Below are 20,273 nucleotides of genomic sequence, written 5' to 3' on the forward strand. Positions count from 1 at the left end.
GTATGGAGGGGTTTTTCGAGTCGGAGGAACATCCCAAGTCATCTGCCCCCGTAGTGTCGGTCTTGTCAAGGTCATGATAGACTCGTTTTGGAGGGGTCTCTTGATGACTTCTTAGGAGTTCCTCGAATTTTATCGAGGTGACCTCGTGTCTCGTCAGTACTGCTGTTGCACCTCGGATTTTGTCAAGGTGACCTCACATCACGTCAACAATCTTCACCCCACCGCACCTCGAAACCACTGAGGTGATTTGGGGACTTGATGAGGATTTTTGTTGTAGGCCATTTCGTCGCAGAGAAGCGTCATCGTTTGCTGTGCCTCAAATCTCGTCGAGGTAGCCTTGGTCCTTGACCAAGGGTTCCCAGTTCCCATGATCGCACCTCGAACCTGGTTGAGGTGACTTCTAATTTGGTTGAAGGTTAAACCTCCAAGAGTCGAATTTTTAACACATAATTGTAGGAAAAAAAAATTTATTTATAAGCTGTTCCTATTGATAATACATCCGTAGATTCTCGACATTCCAGGTTCGAAGAATCTCCATGCTGTCCAGACTCTCGATCTTGTATGCTCCAGATCATAGAACCGTTGAAACTTTGTAGGGACCTTCCCAATTTGGGGATAACTTTCCTTGCTCGATCAGTTTGGAGACTTCGGCTCTCCTAAGGACTAGATCTCCAGCTTGGAAGATCTTGGCTTAACTCGGGAGTTGTAGTACCGAGCTACCTTTTGCTGATAGGAAGCCATCCTCAGTTGGGCTTGTCTCCGGATCTTATTGAGCATCTCTAGATTAGCTCATTGCTTGTCCGAATTGGTCTGCTCGTCGTAGTGCTTCACCCGAGTCGAAGGTAGGTCGATTTCAATCGAGATCACAGCTTCTGTCTCGAATGCCAGTTTGAAGGACGTCTTTCGGATCGAAATCCAAGTTGTTCAATAAGACCATAGGACGTTGGGGAGTTCGTCAGTCCAACATCTTTTGACTTGATTGATTCTTGTCTTTAGATCTTGTAGAATAGTCCTGTTGGTCATCTCGACTTCTCCATTAAACTACGGATGCCCGACCGAGGTAAATCTGTGGATGATGTGGTACTTTGCGTTGAATTTTGCAAATGCGATGTTGTCGAATTGTCAGTCATTGTCGATGATGATCACTCGGGTAGACCAAAATGGCAGATGATGGATTTCTATAGAAAGTCGGTAGTCTTCCTTTCCATTATCTACGTCAGTGGCTTGGCCTCCACCCACTTGGTGCAGTAGTCGATAGCCACGATAATGAACCTCCTTTGTCCACTGGCAGGCGGGAAAGCATCGAGTATATCGACTCTCCACTAATCAAATGGCCATGGAGCTAAAATGGTTGTGAGTTGACTTAACGGAAGTCTTTGGACATTAGCAAACCTTTGACATTGATTGCATTTCTGCAGTAGGTTGGCAGCATCCTTCTGCATGGTCGGTCAATAATATCCTTGTCGCAATATCTTGTAGGACAGCGACTTGTCCCCAAGTGGTTGCCACAACTATCCTCGTGCACCTCCCGAAGAGTGTAGTCGGCTTCGAAGGGTCAGAGGCACTTGAGCAAAGGTAAAGACACCGACCTATGGTAGAGTTGGTTGTTGATGATCACGTACTGGACCGTCAGTCTGCTCATTCGGTGCACCTTAGTAGGATCAACCGGTAAGGTTTCGTTGATTAAGAATTTAACGAACGAATCGATCCAGCTCGATTCATGACCGACCTGAATCTGGTGAACTTCCTCCTTGGAGTTGATACTTGGATTTTCGAGATGCTTCATGAAGATTCTCTCCATCTCATCGTAGCCAGATGTGGTGACTCGGGATAGAAAATTAGCTCGAGCATTCTTCGAGCGGGGAATATGGTAGACCTCGAAGTAGTCAAAATTTGTTTGCAGAGATCTGAATTTCTGTAGATATCTGGAGAGAATTGGATCTCGAACCTCATATTCTTCTCGGGATTGTCTAGCGACTAGCTGCGAGTCGGTGAACACCTTTAGGCATTTTACATCGAGATTTTTGGCGATCTTCAGTCTGCTATCAGAGCTTCGTATTCGACTTGATTGTTAGAAGCTTTGAAGCCAAACCGAAGGGCGTACTCAGTCACCACCCCATCAATATTGGTCAAAATGAGACCCGCGCCGCAGTCTTGACGTTTGAGGCTCCATCCACATGTAGAATCCATGCAGGCTCTGAAGTTTCTCTTTGGGGGCGGTCCTCGACTTGGCTGTCGTCGATCAGAGTGCACTCGACAACAAAGTCAATGAGTATCTGAGCCTTCATCAAGGATCGCAGAGCATAAGAGAGATCGAACTCACTGAGTTCGACTGTCCATTTAGCCATCTTCTCTGAAGTATCTGATCGTTGAAGTAGAGTCTTCAGGGGGAGGTCGGTTAGGATCTTCACTGAGTGGGTCTGAAAATAAGGTCGCAATCGTCGAGTCATCGTGATGATCGTGAAGATCACTTTTTCATCCGAGGGTATCTGACTTTCGTCCGTGCAGCATCCGACTTATATGGTAGATCGATTTCTGTATCTTGTTTTCTTCTCAGATAAGTATCAAGCTCACAGCTTCAGGAGTCATAGCCAAATATATGAGTAATTCGTCATCGGTATTTAGCTTTGTCAGAAGTAGAGGAGAACTTAGGTACCGCTTCAGGTCGTCGAAAGCCTTTTGACATTCTTCCATCCAAATAAAATTCATTTTCCTGAGGGTTTTGAAGAAGGGGAGGCACCGCTCTGCAGACTTGAAGTCCCGTCGAGAGGTCGGAGGCTTCATGTCGAGATCCGCCTTGATCTTCTCAGGATTGGCCTCGATGCCTACTTCATCACCATGAAATCAAGAAATTTTTCCGACATGACGCTGAAGGCATACTTAGTCGGATTCAGTTTCATCCAATGTCTCTTCAGGACGTCGAAAGCTTCTGCAGGTCGTCGATATTGAGAGTAGCTTTGTTGTTTTTCATGAGCATGTCGTTGACGTAAACCTCCATGTTGCAATCGATCTGATTCTTGAAGATTTTGTTGACCAGTCTTTGATATGTAGCCCCGATATTTTTGAGATCAAAAGACATGATTTTGTAGTAGTACAAACCTTTGTTGGTAATGAATGCCGTCTTTTCTCGTCCTCCGATGCCATTCGGATCTGGTTGTAGCTGGAGAAGGTATCCATGAAGCTGAGCAGTTGATGGTCCGACATAGCGTTGACCAGTTGATCAATCAGGGGCAGTAGAAAGCTGTCCTTCGGACAAGCCTTATTCAGATCTGTCATGATGTTTGCAAGCCAATCTGGATAGGTCGCCTCGCGGATGAAGTCAGCTGCTAGCAATCTGTCGACCTCCTTATCGATGGCCCTCTGTCATTCGGGAGCGAAACTTCTTTTCTTTTGTCTTACCGGCTTGTGCTTGGCGTCGACATTTAGTCCGTAGACAATCACATCAGATGGGATGCCCGGTATGTTTGAGGTAGACCAAACGAAGACATCTGCATTCTTCCTCAGAAAGTTGCTCAGCTCCTCCCTCAGCTCGTCGCTTAAGGAAGATCCGACTTGAACAGTTCTGATCGGGTTCTCGTTGAGGGGCACCGAGGTGAGTCGCTCTGCAGGTTCTCCTCAACCTTCTTCCTCTCTTTGGTCTAGTCCGTCGTCGATGGGAAGTGCTTCAGCCGGCTTCTTTTCTTTGACTATGGTTAAGTAGCATTGTCGGGCCAGTTGCTGATCTCCCTTATCTTATCGGTTTCTTTTTTCGTCAGAAAGCGTACGAGCAAGTGATACGTTGAGACGATTTCTCGGAGTGCATTCAGCTCGGATCGCCCCAAGATAACATTGTAGGCAGAAGAAACTCGAGCTACAAGAAAATTAAGTTGCATGGTCGATTGCCGAGGTGGTTGTCCAGCAGTAACAGAAAATTCTATTTTCCTTTCTATCTTGATCGAGTCGTCAGTGAATCCGATCAAAGGAGTATTGATTGATTTAAGTCGATCAATAGAAAGTCGCATTCGAGAAAAACAATCGTAGAAAATTATATTAGTTGAGCTTCCATTATCAATAAGACATCGTTTTACGTCATAATTGGCTATCGTCATTGATAAAACAACAGTGTCATTATGAGGAATTTGGACTCCTTGCAGATCTTCCTTGGAGAAGACGATGTCGTCGTTCAATCGCCGATGTTTGGGGGAGCTTCCTGAGTCATCGAATCCCGAAGTCTCGATCCCGCCGAGATCACATTGATTATGCCCGCCGTAGGTTGAGTGTGAGCTTCCTCGTCAGGATGCGGCTGAGGCTGAGAGTCACTAGGTAGTTGCGTAGGTCGGTCCCGCATGTATTTCCTGAGGTATTCCCATCTTATCAGGTCCTCGATCTCGTTCTTTAGCTCGATGCACCTCTTGGTGTCGTGGCCGTAGTCACGATGGAACCGACAGTAGCACCTTCGGTTATGGAATGCTACTCTTGTCTTCATTGGCTGGGGTCATCGAAGGTAGTCCTCCCCCTCTATCTCCATGAGGATCTGTGCACGAGTGGTTAGAAGGGTGTAGGAATCGTACCTGGGACTGAAGTTCTTTGGCCTCGGGCTTGGTCGGGAAGGTAGGGCCTCTCTCAAGCTCGATTGGGTCCCACGGAGGTTCTTTCTTTCTTGATCTTCTTCTTTGGATCCTTGCCCTCAGATTGACGTCGATCAGTCTCTCCCTCCTCGGCTTGGATGTCGTTCTACATACGCTCGAGGAGCTTGATATATATCCGGAGAAGCGTCTTGTCCAGGGAATAGGTGAACTTGGAGCTGCGCATCCCCGCTTCATGGCCGCGATGGCCGTCAGTTCGTCGAGGTCTCAGACCTCTAGGGTGGCCATGTTGAAGCGTGCCAAAGTCTCACAGAGATTCTCTGTCTTTCTGCCTGGTGGAGAAAAGGCTGTCGGATGTCCGCAGTGCCTTCCAATTGGTACCGAAGTGCACTAAGAAGGGCTATCCGAGTTGGTTGAACGAATGGATACTTTCCATTGAAGTTCGGAGTACCACATTCGGGCGATTTTCTTGAGGATGATCGAAAAGGTGATGCAAAGGAGGGCGTTGGATGTCTCCTGAAGAAGCATGAGAGCTTTGTAGCTCTCGAAGTGGTTGAGCGGATCAGTGAAGCTGTCGTACAGTTCCATCTGTGGCATCTTGAATCGATTTGAAATCGGTTCGTCGAGAATCCGTCAAGAGAAGAGCGAATGGGTGCTAATGCCGAGCTCACCGCTAGAATCTCGATTGTTTGCTTGGAGCCGATTCAAGCGGCGATCAAACTCGTTTAGCTTAAGGTCGTATTCATCCAATCGTCGCTAAAATTCATCGGGACGCTTGGAGTATCTGGGGGTAGAACCTTCTCCGAAAGAAGATCTTGATGGAGATTACGGCCTTTTTCCTTTATGTGAAGCTCGTTGAGGGGAAGGGGACCGGCGATCACCGGAAGCGGCACGTAGAGTGCGTCGAGAGTTGGCTTGCCGCGACCGTCGGATGGGTTGAGAAGCCATCTGATGAGAGCATCGAGACGAGTGGTGGGATGAAAATTGAGGTCAGAGACTCTGCTTGGAGGGCACGTCCCATGGTGCCGAATTCTCTATCCGTCATTGCTGCTATTGTTGCTGCTCCATAGTCAGCTGGAGATTGTGGATAGCCTCTGTCAATGCTCTGACTTGCTGTACCAAGACGGCAAGCTATTGTTGGTCTGCTGTTTCCATCGATCGCAAGGCACTCGGCTCTTCGAAGGTTGTCGGAAGTGTGTCACGCCACGATGAGCATCGAGCGGAGCTAAGGGAAGCATTTTGCGCTCTCGTCTTGGCCATTGTAACTCCTGTAAGGATGTTTCTCCTGTCCTATCTGGTGCGTCAAACTATTGTGGCTCGTCTCTGGTGGGGTAGTCGAATCATCACGTCTGAGTGTCGAATGGCGAGGAACTGATGGAGAATGACCGCTCGTCGAAGAGAGGGCACAGTCGAGAGGGTCGAGAATGAGAGTGAGGGCTCATGGTGCGCTGAACGGAAGCAAGATCAACTCGGATCGGGCGAAAAGGTCGGCCGACAGAGTCCAGTGGCAGCAGAGAGACCTGTAAGAAAAGTCTGCATCGGAGATGGCTCTGGTGAAAATACTCCGACGCTCCAGTCAGTTTTTAGCTCAAGAGGTGAGGAGCGAGTGAGGTAAGAGTTTTTGGACTCTTGAGTATTGAAATGTGCGTATCTCCTGGGGGTCTTCTCTTATCTCCATTTATAGAGAGAGCAAGATGGACGAAAGGACGGGAATATATTTCAATAACGTCCTGTCATACGAAGCCGCATGGGGGCATCTTTAAATGGCCTCGTCAGCGGGCATGCCTTTTGTCTGGTGCGCAAGTGGTCGCGGCAGTGGGCCTCATCGCGCGCGCGTGGCATAATTAATGATTTTGTGGTGTCCTATTACGACACGCAGCGGACCGCTTAGGATATGACCTCAGGATGATACATCTTGATGTGACTCAATGTGACTGCATGATAGCCTCACTTGACCTCCGGTAGTTTGCCTAATGTCGATATCCAGGTCGGCCATTAGTCCGGACAAGATGAAAGGGATTGAAAGTAGTCTGAGGTGAGTACACCGCGTGCCAGCAGTCCCGGGCTCGCCAAGTTGGGTTGGAAAGTCAGGTCGGTAGATGACGGATCTGAAGTATCAGGCACCGTAGGCAGCTGAAGGATCCAATCTCCGAATCAAGACTGTCGTGACAGGCAAGTACATCGATTTCTCGCCGAAGCCACTAGAGAAATAGGCCGGTCGTTGGTTGATGTAGTCTTGGACAATGTCACCACGTCTAAGTGATATTGAGATCGGACTTTCAGCAACCTCAGTGTTCAGATGAGGTTGGCCTCCTGGTGAGACTGGCTTTCTATGGACCACGGTCTTTTGATGAGATTGGCTTTTACCGAGATTGGCCTTCGGTTGAGGTCGGTTAAGTGACGAGGACCTATCCCAACACTACCATCCCAACTCTTGGGACGGTTTAGCCCCTTGGTATTGTGCTGGAATTTTTTTATTATTTTTACTATTTTTTGTTTTCCAATTATTAACTTTTATATGTAATAAATTAATAAATGTTTAAATATTTTAAGATCCTTAGACATGAATTTTGAGTCAATGGTGATGTATAGTACTGGTATTGGTAGTACCAACACTTGTGATTCAAACAAAATTTAGAAATTACAAATAAATAAGTGTGAAACATTTATTATCAGTCATATTATGCATAATAAAACCATGAATTTAAATAAAATAGCGTCCGACTCACTTTCAATTCCAAGTGAAGTGTTTTTGGCCTTGAATACATCTGTGTCTTCTTCCTAATCTAGGAGTGAATCTTATCTGATGCGCGAGGTCTGTAGCGTAGTGTTGAGGAGATTGGATCTCAATAAGGGCATGCTGGACCTGGGCTAAGATTCCCCCTTCCTCTTCTTTCTTTCTTCTCTTCTTTCCTCTATCTTCTCTCTGTCTCTTGCTCTCTTTGATCTTAAGGCCATCCCATGAAGACAAGAGAAAAGAGAGTAGCGAGGGGGGCCAGTGCTCCTTTTTTTGGAACAAGGGAACTTACTTGGGTTCCAACTGCTACCTACTGAACTGGCCTTGGTACCGAACTGTATCAATCACTTTCGATCAGGACAAGCAGAATTCTAGTTTATGTCCAAAACTATGTCTTGGACACCTCTCGTGTATTGTGCTCTCTGGGTAATGGTAATATTCTTGCAGGGCTCATTGGTACTGCTAGGGCTGGTTAAAAGATAAAGCCACTAAAATCTTTGCTTTAGGCCTCTATTTGCTTTAGGCTCCACTATCCATTTGGTTTCACTATTTTAGTATCTTAATCGCAAACAATCTCAAACCATGGGTTGCCTTCCTTTCCTCTTTCCCACTAATAGCTATACAGTCTTTGGGGTTAGCTCTCCTCATAGCAGAGGCACGCCACCGTTATAGCATAGCTTAGGATTCTGTGCTTTATGGGCTACAGCCTCCCAAGGAGCTGTTTCTTCACTTCCCAATATAAAGCATTATGGCTGTTGGGTTTGCTTCCTTTCCAAGCGGACCAAACCTCCCACGTAGGAATTTCTCAGGGTACAAATGATCTGCCGTCCACATCGAGGTTTTTGTGCTTGTGGATTTGGAATACAGCATAGAAAATTAGGAATTTCTATGCGCGCCTTCGTAGCGATAAAAAGTCAGAGAGGGAGTAAATGGCTGAGGAGTCATGTGTTGGTACATTGTCCACATGGATAAGACAGATAGTTAGATAGAGAAAGATGAGAGAGGGGAATCATTCCAACACCACTCAGCTCGCCATCTCGCCATCTCTTCCTGCCTGCACGCACGGTCACCGACTTCCACGATTATTAAGCTTTTTCTTAAAAAATTATTTAGAATTAATTATTTTTTATATATAATAGATCAAATAATTTTTTTCTCCTAAATAAATTTAAATAATTTAAAATATATGAAAATAGTTTTGATTTTCTATTTAATGATAAAAAATTGAAGTCGTTAGACAATGATAGTTTGAATGAATATTGTCTTAATTTTGAATGTTTCTTAAAATATAATAACTACTCTGATATTAATAGTTTATATTTATTTTCAGAGCTAAAAGTTTTAAAAGAAATTATACAAGTGGAAGATAACAGTCCAATGGACATACTCAATCATATAAGAAGATTCGACTCTTTTTCAAATGCATATATTGCTTTTAGAATAATGTTAACAATTTCAGTAAGTGTTACTTCGGTAGAATGAAGTTTTTCAAAATTAAAATTAATAAAATCTTACTTAAGATCAACAATGTCTCAAGAAAGATTAAATGGATTGGCTATATTATCAATTGAAAAAGAAATATTAGAAGAACTTGATTATAAATATTTAATTAAAAATTTTACATCTCAAAAAGCTAGAAAAATAAGATTTTAGTAAAAAAATTATATAAATTTTAATTAAAAAAAAAAGGTCTCATTCTAGTATTTAGTTTTAGGTCAATAAGTTTTAGGTCTCCATATGTGTTGAGCCGCCCCTGGGTACTGCCGGTACCTTAATCCTTGTAGAGATTATAATCCTGGCGATTATTGCACACAAGCATATGAGCTACAAAAATTCAAGGTGGCTTTTTGGTGCTGATTGAGATTTAAGTGGGAAAAGAGAAGATGGAAAAAATAAGAAAACAAGGAGAAGAAGGAATATAAAACAAATAGTTTCCCTTCTAACTTTTGTTGTCAGGTTAAGTGTGCTTAGGAAAATAAAAGAATCATCTATCAAGAGAGCAATATCATAGAATATGGCAACAAAGATCCACCATACGAACCAATAAATCACATTTACCTTCAGACTTCCCTTCACACTGTTTCCATTCTTGCAAAAATGGACAAAAAACAAATGATGATTTTGAACCAGATATTTTTTGATTATCTAGCCAGTTGATCACCATATTTGACCTGAAGGGATTATTTCCATAAGATAGTGCCTTCCGAGGAATTTGTAGCAGTAGCTCAGTAACTTCTTTGTTACAAATGTCAGTCCTTGATTTATATTTTGGTAAAATAGATAGGATTTTTTTTTTTGATTTTCTTTTTATTCAGCCAGCTGTTTTGCATGTCTCATCAATAACCTGAGAGCTCCCTAATGCAAATATGCAGAGGAACTACGACAATGTCTGGAATCATAGCTTATCATCATGACAAGCTCAAAGTATTCTTGGTTGTAATTCTTGTCTTTTAGACTATTTTCAAGAAATTCTTTTCAATATATTACTGCGACAGTTGGCAGCTTTTAATTATAATAAATACAACTATTGGTTGGGATAGTCTGCAAGAATTGGTGAAAAGTTTTCATATAAGCCATTCTAGCTACCTGATCCTTGGTTGCATCCCATTTCTTCAGCCTCTTGATGAGCCTGCTAAGTTAATTTTCACAGTGGAGACTACACAAAGTTGATCATTGTAGAATGATTATTATAGCTTCCACAAATTTGAAATGGTAAATAATACATCTGTCAGGTTTCACCCTATCTGAGAGCTGCATGACTATATTATTTCCAAACCAGCAAGGAAAACTTGAATACAATCAACTGGAATTGTCATGCTTGATTGCTTGAACATGTTGAAGTCAGGTTGTTGAATGAGATCTTGGATGATGTTAGATGCATATTTATTTCTGATGTAGCACTAGCAAGCTTGATGTCCTGAGCTATGATCTTGACTGATTTGTCACTAAATACTGAATAGAATCAATAGATGCTTATGAACTTTCTGGTTTTTATCTTGTCTATCCCTTTAATGACTATCCTGGTTGTTCTTTGGTGATAAGGATGGATGTCTCAAGAGTCTCAAACTCTCAATTATTAGATAAATTGGCACATGCAAGAAATCTTAAGGGAATAAGCTGAAGAGTGATGGAAGCATTGGCTATTCCATCATCAAAAACATCTCAAGCATTATGGAGAATTTGTATACCTTCTACAGAAAAATCATGTTTTAAACTATAACATTACAGTTGAACATGCCATTTTTCTTAATCTTGGAGTCTTACAAGTTAAAGCAATCACTACTAACTATGATAATATCCTAGGAATACAGTATTAATATCAGGGGGATTAGCATGTCTCTCTCTGAGTTCATAACCTGAGACAGAAAATTACTTACATTTTTTTCAGAATATAGATAATAATTTAGATCTAGGAGTTAACAACAGACATTGGAGACCGTCTATCTAAAATAAATGGGTGCACATTCACTTAGATGCCCTAAAACATCTGCAAAGAACGTCTTAAGTTTTGGGCAAAAGCTTCTTGGTGTAATAGTATACCATGGTATTTATTCTTATAAAGCTGAACAAAACTGAATTTACACTTGAAGGGGCTACCAGCTATAATGGGCCTGAACCAACATGATTTATGGATCTTGCTAGACTAAAGTGAATGTTCTCACAGGGTAGGCCACCATGGTAGACTGGTTCAGGTCTTACCAGTCTTCAGTTTTCTTCTTTTATATAGATGGGAACATATCTAACATAAATTATGTCTCATAATCAAATAAAAAGTAACAAGCTTTTAAAGAAGCTTGGCATTGCCAGATTTCCCCTGTTTGTGGCAATTAGAGGTCATTATACAGTTTAACTGTTTAGTGCAGTTGTTACACATGTCAGCCTTCAAAGTGATTAGTTACCATTAGTTAGCAAATGACTCGATATCATTGTCAAACCATAACCATTTTGGAAATTTCTCCAAGAAAAGCCTGCAAAGAACTTACCATGATTTTCTGGTCAGGACCAACTTTCTTATACATCTTGATCCATGTAGCACACTGCAACTTGTTATAGCAGTTTTTTGGTAAACTTTAGGTTTATTAGGAATCATTCTTTCCTGTTCCATAAATAATGTGGCCAGCTATGACGGTCAGCAAAAAGTTTTTAGACTTGGGCTTGAACCCTCTTCCAAGCCCATTAGCCCTCAATATTGTTTGTTTGTGGTATTCTGTTGATATAGCAAATAAACTTTTAGCCAGCTGTGATACAGTGGATAGCAGACTTTAGGTGTCTAAAGATCATTTTGTAACATCGTGCCAGATTGTGTATCATTGATGTATTTGGAAGTGATTATACTCTAAAAACAAATTTCAAGGTCATACATGTATATCACTCGTCCATGCAATGGAAAAAGAGACACTATTATGGACTGACCTAATATCACTATGGAGGACATTAAGCTAACTAAACCAAATGAGGTTTCTCTATTGCTTTTTGGAATTTGCTTCGACTTGGGATTATTATAAAAAAAAATTATATTTTATAACATATACTTAGCGAGCTTTGAGTTATTGACTCATTATATTAGAATATAGTTGTTTTATATATTATTTCATTTCCTTGTAGTCCTTTGTTTATGTTATCTTTGTGTATGTTATTTTCCCTATCATTGTATAAAGGAGCAAGACTAATGATTAAGGATCCAGTCTATTCTGGCAGTATTGTGCCAGGTCAGAAAGAGATGGGGTCCTGGGATGCAACCAGGACCATAAGTATCTCCAGATCGGGTTGTCTCAGCCTATCCTAATTCATATTGGTGGGTGTTGACTTGTTTGGTGAGCTGTTTAATTGTTACCAACCAAGACATAGATGGGCCTCGATTGAAAAAAAGGGAAAAAAAAAAGAAGAAGAGGTCTCTTCTTTTGTGTTGGGGGTTCTTGTACAGGTGATAAGAAAAGAGAGAAGTGAGAAAAGAAAGGAAGTGAGAGATGAGAGAAAGGAGGAGTGAGGAGGTGCTTAGATCTGGCCTCATCTTTCTTCAATTCAGCCTTTTGTTCATTGGAACTCTTGTGGAAATCTGGTTAGTTTGTCCATACAATTTTTTTTACCATTTTTTTTACCATTTATCTGGTCACAACAAAATTTCCTGTTTGAAATTCGGATAAGTTGTAGGGTGGGTATTAACCTAAGGAAAAAAAATTTGGGATGTGTATTTTTATTTTATGAAATTATGATATTTTAAAATAAACTAATTATTAAAATAAAAAATAATTTCAGAAAAGAAAATTTGCCGCATGTTTGCACTACAAATGGTGCATATGCTGCTAAAAAAATGTTGGATTAATCTCGGGCATCTTTGGGAGCACATCTATCTAAGCTCCAAATTGGGATAAATGTGAAAAAAACCTGTCCAGAAAGCTTTTCTTTAGGTTAGAGAAAACATATTTAGTATCCCCCACAAAAGCACAAAGCAATTTTAATTTCAGAATTTCCATAAAATTATTTTTTGGATAAAAATTATTCTAAAATTATTTAATTAAAATAAATCTTAAAAATTTGGAAAAAAGTTTAATTTTTATGTAACTTGAAGGAGCTGTCATGCACTTTGGTAATTAACCAAATGAATCATATGATTGATAATTGTGGTCTCATTTAAATTTAGTTTTTCTTTAAAAAAAAAAAAATGTTCAAATGTTAGGTGCTGATACTAGTATTGGAACCATAAAACCAAGCCAGTGGCTGAAAAGCCTATTTAAAAGCCTAAAACTATCAACAAGTTCATTAAAAAGAACAGGAGAATAAAGATAATAGAAAGTGAGGGCATCCCATTGTTGTACCAAGCACACCAAGTGTCGGAATAGGAGTGTCCTAGTACCATGCCGAACCAGGTCTAGACTAGGACAAGTACAAATATTGGGATTTGAACCCTCAGGCACTATCATATAGGAACTTTCAAGTTATAGTTGTGCTTCTGCAGAGAGGTTTTATCTTTACTTTGATCTTTTTCTTTTTCTCCCACGTCTCAAACTCAAACTGCTTCATACCTTCTTATGTTGCTGTCTATCAGAACAGATTTGTTGTTTCACTGGCTCAACCAGCATTGAGAATGAAACCGATCAAAACATTTGTATGAACCTGAGATTGGAACTATATGCCACCTTATTTCTTATGGGGGACTAGAGCTCCCTTGTTATTTCTTTTCTGAAGTTCAAAAATAAAATGTCCAGATTTCCTTTCAGATGTGAAAAATACAATTATCTGATCTAGTTCTTGATATGACCCTTTATGCAAATCTGAACAGACTCACTTATCTGTGTCCTCTCATGCAACCATAACCCACTTATGGTAACTATAATAAAGTTGTTAAACCCTCTTATTAGGTCTTTCTCTACTTTATAAGCACTGCAGACTTTATTCCTTCCAGGCTGAAGCCTTCATCTTACTTTGTAGATCAAACCCTAGTCCTATGAACATATCAACAGAGCATCTTTCAAATGTCCTAGTGATATACTAGGGTTGTTTTCTATGAAATCTAGTTGCATCCTAACAGTTTGACATGTTTCAAATTGCCACTCTGCGATTTTCAGGTCATTGTACATGGCCCTCACAGCACATCCATGAAGCATTCTGCTGGTCCTGCATATGCTTGGCCAGTGGGCTCATGAATATTCGGAAGCTCCAAAACCTTAGTAAATTTCTATGAGATTTTCATGAAACCAGATTGGTTAACCTATAACTCTCACAGACTCATAATGACTTATTTCCACATTTTGGATTAGTTAACCTATTTGACCAAATTAAGATTCTGATTTCCATCCATGACTATTCAGTATTTTTAGGTGCTTGATGTTTCAAATTTTGGGTGTTCTTGTAATGTGCTTCTAAAAGCTTGAGCTGGTCTCTATAAGATTGGCATTTTAGTGCATTTTAGTTGTATGTCTGCAAAGCTCATCAATATTTTGAAGTATCTACTTTGATGATCTGTCCACCCTTTCTATGGTCCAATTCCAGGTTCTTCCACAAAATTATCGAAATCTTTTAAAACTTACAAGGGAAATGAGTTGTGAATTGTGATATTGATTAGAATCGTCTAATTCTTGCCCCGTTAGAAAATTGTTGTGTATATGCTAGTTGCAACTAACTAGCACAAGGGATTAGTTATAATAATACTTTCTTTGAGCAGCTGATATTGCTAGATGATCTCAAAGAACTATATAGGAAAAATAGAAAAAAGTAAGAAGAGTTTTGGTTCTACAATATATTTTTGGATTTGTTTTTCAATGTATTTTCAGTACTTTTGGAGCTTTGTAAGATTGTTTTTCTTGACATAAGGAGTTGCCAGTCATCAGTTTAGGAATTCTTATTTTTTAGTTGATTAATCTTAGATCCATCATAACTAGGTCTGGAATCCTAGGATTAGAAGACATCATTCTTTGGTTGATTAGCCATCTCCAATGGGAGGTCCATGAAGAGTGACAACTTTTGTATGGTTTGGGGTTTACTTTGAAAGTAGTTTCTTTACGGAGGATTGGATTCTTTTTACGCTAAGCTTACTCTATCTTTTCTTTCCAGCCTATGAAATTTTCTTCTTTCTCTTTCCTTCCTCTCCCAATTTAATATCATTAACCAGCATAAAAATAGTAAAAATATTCAGACTAAATCAGATCTATCAGATCAGTACAACACAAACATCCCAGGCCTTTATTCATTTCAGATGTAAAAAATGTCAGGTTAGTGGTGTTTTTGAAAGGCAATTCCTTTCTTCTTTTTTTTTTTTAAAAAAAAAGTAGGATGGGAGAAATTCCAGCCAAAATCAGGCTGTCAAGGACTTAAAGCCAGATTTTCAGTACCAACTCTGGAAGACTTTACCAACTACAGTAGTTGGCATCTCAAGAATGGACTAGTCATATTATCCTTTTTTCATGGATTGAGTTATTTCTTTTAAGTGGGGTAAGTAGGCTAAGAAAAGAAAAGGTGAACATTTATTGGATGGTGGATACCAACATTCAAGGGAATGCTTGTTTGCCCTCTAGATATAACATGGGTGCTCAAGTGACGTTTTGCCAAATAAGATTAGAATAATGGGTTCAACGGCTGAGCAAATCCTGAGAGGAATGCTGCCTTCTGTTGCTATATCAAATGCTATACTCTTGAAGGTGCATGCTTGGAAGGTGATACTGTACTGGTTACAAATTGACTAGTAATGGGCATTGTAGGTGGGTGGATTTCTAGTTGCTACAGGCGGGGAGGAGTTAGCTAATCTTGGGATAACTTGTGGGTGACTTGTCGTTCTTTTAATGATCATCTTTTGTGTCTTTAATTGTTTTCTTTCTGTCACAGAATTTCACCTTTTTTCTCATCAAATTTTCTTCTACTAAGACTTTTTGAATACCTTATCAATTCAACATGCTGTTGTGTTTCATGGTTTTCCCAAATTACTCTGCATATGGGTACTCTTTAAAAGTCTTCTGACTAACTTGGATCCTTGTGCTTTCTCAATAGTTGGCAAGCTATTTAGGCAGACTGAGATTAGCTTAGCCTTGTTGAAACTTGAAAAATTACTGGAAAAGGTCAAACTCCTGACAACAAATCTCACCTGTCCCATTATTGTAGTTAAAGAGCCTTACCATCAAATGGTAAAGCTGATGTAGAGATTTACATCGTACATCAGACTAGACAACAGACCATGACATGTAACTTTGTTACCTGCTTTGCCTAACACTCTATTTTTTTTTTAGTATGACATTATGCCAATTAAAGAGCTCATATGCCATCAACCAGTGATTTTGTTTGCTTTTCTCTGGGCAAATTTAAGTTGCATTCTAATCGCAGGAACTCAACTTGATGATTTTTTTCTTTTAATAGAAATCTCAGATGGCTAAGAGTGATTAGGCATGATGATCATCTCTCAACCTCAGAGCCAGATTTCTGCATTAGATGAGCTGCAGCTTCAGGAGTTTTTTTTTTTTTTTATGATCAGAAGATGGACATGGTAAAAGTTGGAGCCATTTGAAAGAAAAACAGAGAACTGTTTGTCTTCAATAGTGGAGGTATGTTCACCACGAAAGACTCAAACTGTTACTCTAGTTGCCAGCTAGTTGTCTGCTTGATTGTCCTCATAATAGGCATCTTGGATGCAAATTCTCACTAAAGCCTTAACAATTTCCTTCTCTGATCAGATCATGCACATCCTTCTTTCAATTGTGTTTCTGGTGATGGTCATTCTTGCTCCTGTTAAGCTTATGAGCAGTTTAAGCAGCAACTGGCTGGGCATCTAGCTGGTCATTGCAGTTGTTTTCAAACAATCAGCATAGAAAAAAATACAGAGATTACAAGCATGTGATATGAGAATGAATATATTATCAATTCAAATGCATGTCAAACTATTTTCATGAGGAACGTGGGAGTAATTGTAAAGATGAAACATATACTACTACAATGGGATTTTTTTGATGAAAAGAAAAAATGATCCTCTCCTAATGTCTTGACATATTATATCTTGTGTAGGCTTTCTGGAAAGGGCAAAGTCAATGCGACTTTTGGATTGCTCACAAAAAAAATAGACATAGTGAGTTTTTTTTTCCTTTTTTGATAGGTTTTTTCAATGATTCTCTTTGTGGTATTGGTTGATGGTGTTGTCAATCTGGTATCATGGAGGATCTAACTGGTTGAAGGTACTGATCTTGGAAGGTGTCAAATCTGATTTTTCCACTTATGGTTCTTTAGTAACAAGTTTTGTGGAATTAAAGATAGGTTGACAATCAATACTCTGATTGATAACATGTCACCCGGTGAATTATGTATGGAAGGAATTGGGAATGTTGTCAAGCTCCTAAATTAGTTGTTGGATACGGGTCTAGAACTGCATTGTCTGGCACAATAACTTTCTTGAATGACTTCCTTAAGAGGGAACCTCTTTTAAACATAAAGATGAGGATGGAGGGATGGAAATTATGCAAATGTGGCTGGACACGAGATTGTCCGGTACATATGTGGAACAGTTGAGATAAAAGAAGCAGATTTAAACACCAAGAATTTTATGCTTTCTGTAATTCTGAGACCCAAGGTAATCATAGCAAAAATCTCGCTAGAAGTATCTTGCTTTTGAAACTGAAGTTGAAAGGTTCCAGGGCATCAAAAGTTATTGCTAGTGATGATTTAAACTCACAAATATTTTCATATGTTTTGAAATCACTAATTGGTTTACTTCTAACAATAATACTTTCTTGTGGATGAATTACCATTATACTGTGTGCAGTGACAGGATGTGGAACAAGGTATTAGATCTGTGGTCGGTGTCAGACAGTGTGAACCACCCAGCATACGAAGGAGTATGCTTTGATCGCTTCGCTCAAGCATTTTTGACAGAGCTGCTGCATAGATATCATTTTAGCATACTCAGCAATGGCAACACAATGGGAAGTGCCATCTAAGATTTCATTGTGTCGTGGGAATCCTATGAAAACTTTTAGAGGTCTTGTAGCTTCCAGAAGTTGTCATGTGTATACTGTAATTTCAGTGGAAAACATGATGCATGTATGAGCAGTTGTAAGTGTAATTTGCAATAGCATTAGCTAGTTATATGCAAATGACAGCCAAGCAAGGAACCAGGTTGGGAAAGAAGATTGGAATTGATGTTCTAGATCATTACAAATCCTAAGCCAACTGACAAATCCTAAGCCAACTGAGTTATCTCATTTGGTGTGGGCATTAGTTTTAGTTTCAGTTGTTGTAAATCACCGATAAGAAAGGTATTGTTATGGGAACTTACCAGTAAAGTTATCCTTTTGGAAAGACATAGGCTCAATCTCAGCTTATCAGGCTCACTCACTGCATCCTTTTTTTTAAGCGTTCTTTCAAAACCCCTTTCTCTCGACCTTCTGAAAAAGTGAGCGGTGAGGTAGCTCTACACCATCGGAATTTTTTTTTAACCATTGGATCAGCCGCTTTTTTCTTTGCCTTTGGATTATAGTTCATTCCTTATAGAGATCGCTCCTCCTCGCTCGTATACTTAAGTCAGTTCTATTCATAGGGTTGGAAGTGGGTCAGGTTGTATCAAGTCCGAGTTTAATTTGAAATTTTTTATCAAGTTTATGGTTAGATTTAGGTTCGAAAATTTTTGAAAGATTCCGATTCGAACCCAAACCGAGGTCGATCCGAATAGATTGGACCAGTCCATCGCCAACATCACTTTTGATTTTTCTTAAAAAATTAAAAAAAAATCTAAAATCCTATGAGCCCTAATCCATTTCGGTGGTTAGTTACGACAACGATGATGCTTGCTAGGTTATATAATATCATTTCAATGCCAGTTACAGGAAATAAAAGAATAGTACGTGACCAAAGGTAAAGATGCAACTCACATTCAGGATAACATTGCAAACGAAGAAATCATCTTGTTAACAATAATATGGTTGTTTTATCAGTAAGCAAAACTGAAATCTTGAACATAGAATACTTTTAAAGTAAGTTAAATAAATCAAACACAATAGGCAAAGTGGTGGGTGCGTAAATTGTAGGTTCTGCACTAGATATTCTCTAGTTAATTCAGCTTCATCATTTTATCATCCAAGGATACCTTCGGAACTATCTAAGATTCTTGCGCAAAACCAAAAAAAAAAAAGGAACCGCAACAACCTCTCTAAAGACTAAAGCTTCACGTATTTTGTAGCTATTGCCCAAAATATGCCACAATCGTTTTCAGTGGTGTCTTGTACTCTGAGCAGCTGTTTAAGCTTTAATTGCGTTCTGAAGAAGATTTCTTACTATGACATTGGTCTTGAATATTCAAAGAATACGTCACTTGGTGGGTCTTCATGTATTTTGGTTTGATAAAATCCATTTCTAGTTTTGGAAACTGTTTTGCTAACTTTTTTTGGCTAACAGTGGATGAAGAAAGTGGGAATGAGGAATGCTAGGTTGAATTTATAGAGGGGATGCAAAGGAGTTCTGAAATAGGTGGGAGTGAAGGTAGAGAGGAAGAATTAAAGGATTACAAAAACAAAAGAGGAACAGAAAAAGGGATCGAGAGGATAAACATGTTAGAGGATGAGAATTTGGTTGAGTGATAGAGGTTGAATGAAATGTTGGTAAGTTCAACGTTTCGTTTGGGCACACAACTAGCGCGGACAATTTCAGAAGTTTGTACCTCTTTCCCAAAGTGGAAAAAGACCAATGAATAGAAGTCTGCGGACAATTTCAGAAAATTTTAAAAAATAGAAAAAAACTCTTAGGAGGTATTTGCTATAGGTTGACCCACCTCATATCAAATTTGGATGAAAATGATGAGATCACTATATTTGGTTCTGTCTCAATGATTTATATCGCATTAATCTCAGATCATCTCCATTTCTCAAATTGTCACTTAACCCATTGGTGGAAAATTTATTGTTGAAGACCGATATCCAGGATCATCCCAATGTGGTGATTGACTATGAGCCAAATTCTCACTCATAAGATGTGCGAGACTCTAGAAAAATGTCAAATCAAAAAAGTGTCTGTGAGGAAGTATCATCCATGAGGAATTTGGATTCTTATCTTATTTGCTTCTCTTTTTTTTCTTAGTTCGTATTGATTTTTTTATTTCGTAAGATATTGATTTTTTTATTTCTTGATAGTTTGATTTTTTGATTTCTTATGTTTGATTGAGTCTACCTTGTTTTCCTAAATATTGATATTTATTGGTTTTTAAATATGGATTTGGATCGTCCATGTGGGCAAAATTCTGATCCGGTTAGGATGCAGTTCTTGAAAATTATTTTGATAATCTTTGTAATAAAATTTTTGAGTGAAATTATTCTCATAAAAAATCAAACAAAATTCGAATCCCCAAGATATTAATGAGAATTTGAGCCCATGTTCGACACCGAGCTATTTAAAATCAAAGTAATAAAGAATAGCAATTCAGCATAGAACCAATAAGCCCTCAAGCCCAGAGCGAGTACAATGACTAGCGTGCCGGACTTCGTGTCAAATATGCCGCAAAACCCAAC

At 39.6% G+C, this 20,273-nt stretch overlaps 1 protein-coding gene across 6 annotated transcripts in view; it reads left to right on the plus strand.

The window, feature by feature from the left end:
• Positions 1-18,093, plus strand: part of LOC105034569 (uncharacterized) — a 34,225-nt gene extending 16,132 nt beyond the window's left edge. For 3 of the 6 annotated variants that reach the window (XR_012140995.1, XR_012140997.1, XR_830176.4), the window contains 2 exons: positions 16,147-16,331; positions 17,540-18,093. The gene's annotated coding sequence lies outside the window, so the exon portion shown is untranslated. Of the gene's footprint in view, positions 1-16,146; positions 16,332-16,460; positions 16,762-16,788; positions 16,850-17,539 lie in introns of those variants that run through there. The other 3 variants (XR_012140996.1, XR_830177.4, XM_010909781.4) reach the window with 3 other exon arrangements.
• Positions 18,094-20,273: the final 2,180 nt, after the last annotated feature.

The sequence above is a fragment of the Elaeis guineensis genome, chromosome 4, assembly GCF_000442705.2.
Source record: "Elaeis guineensis isolate ETL-2024a chromosome 4, EG11, whole genome shotgun sequence".
In the NCBI taxonomy this organism is placed as follows: domain Eukaryota; kingdom Viridiplantae; phylum Streptophyta; class Magnoliopsida; order Arecales; family Arecaceae; genus Elaeis; species Elaeis guineensis.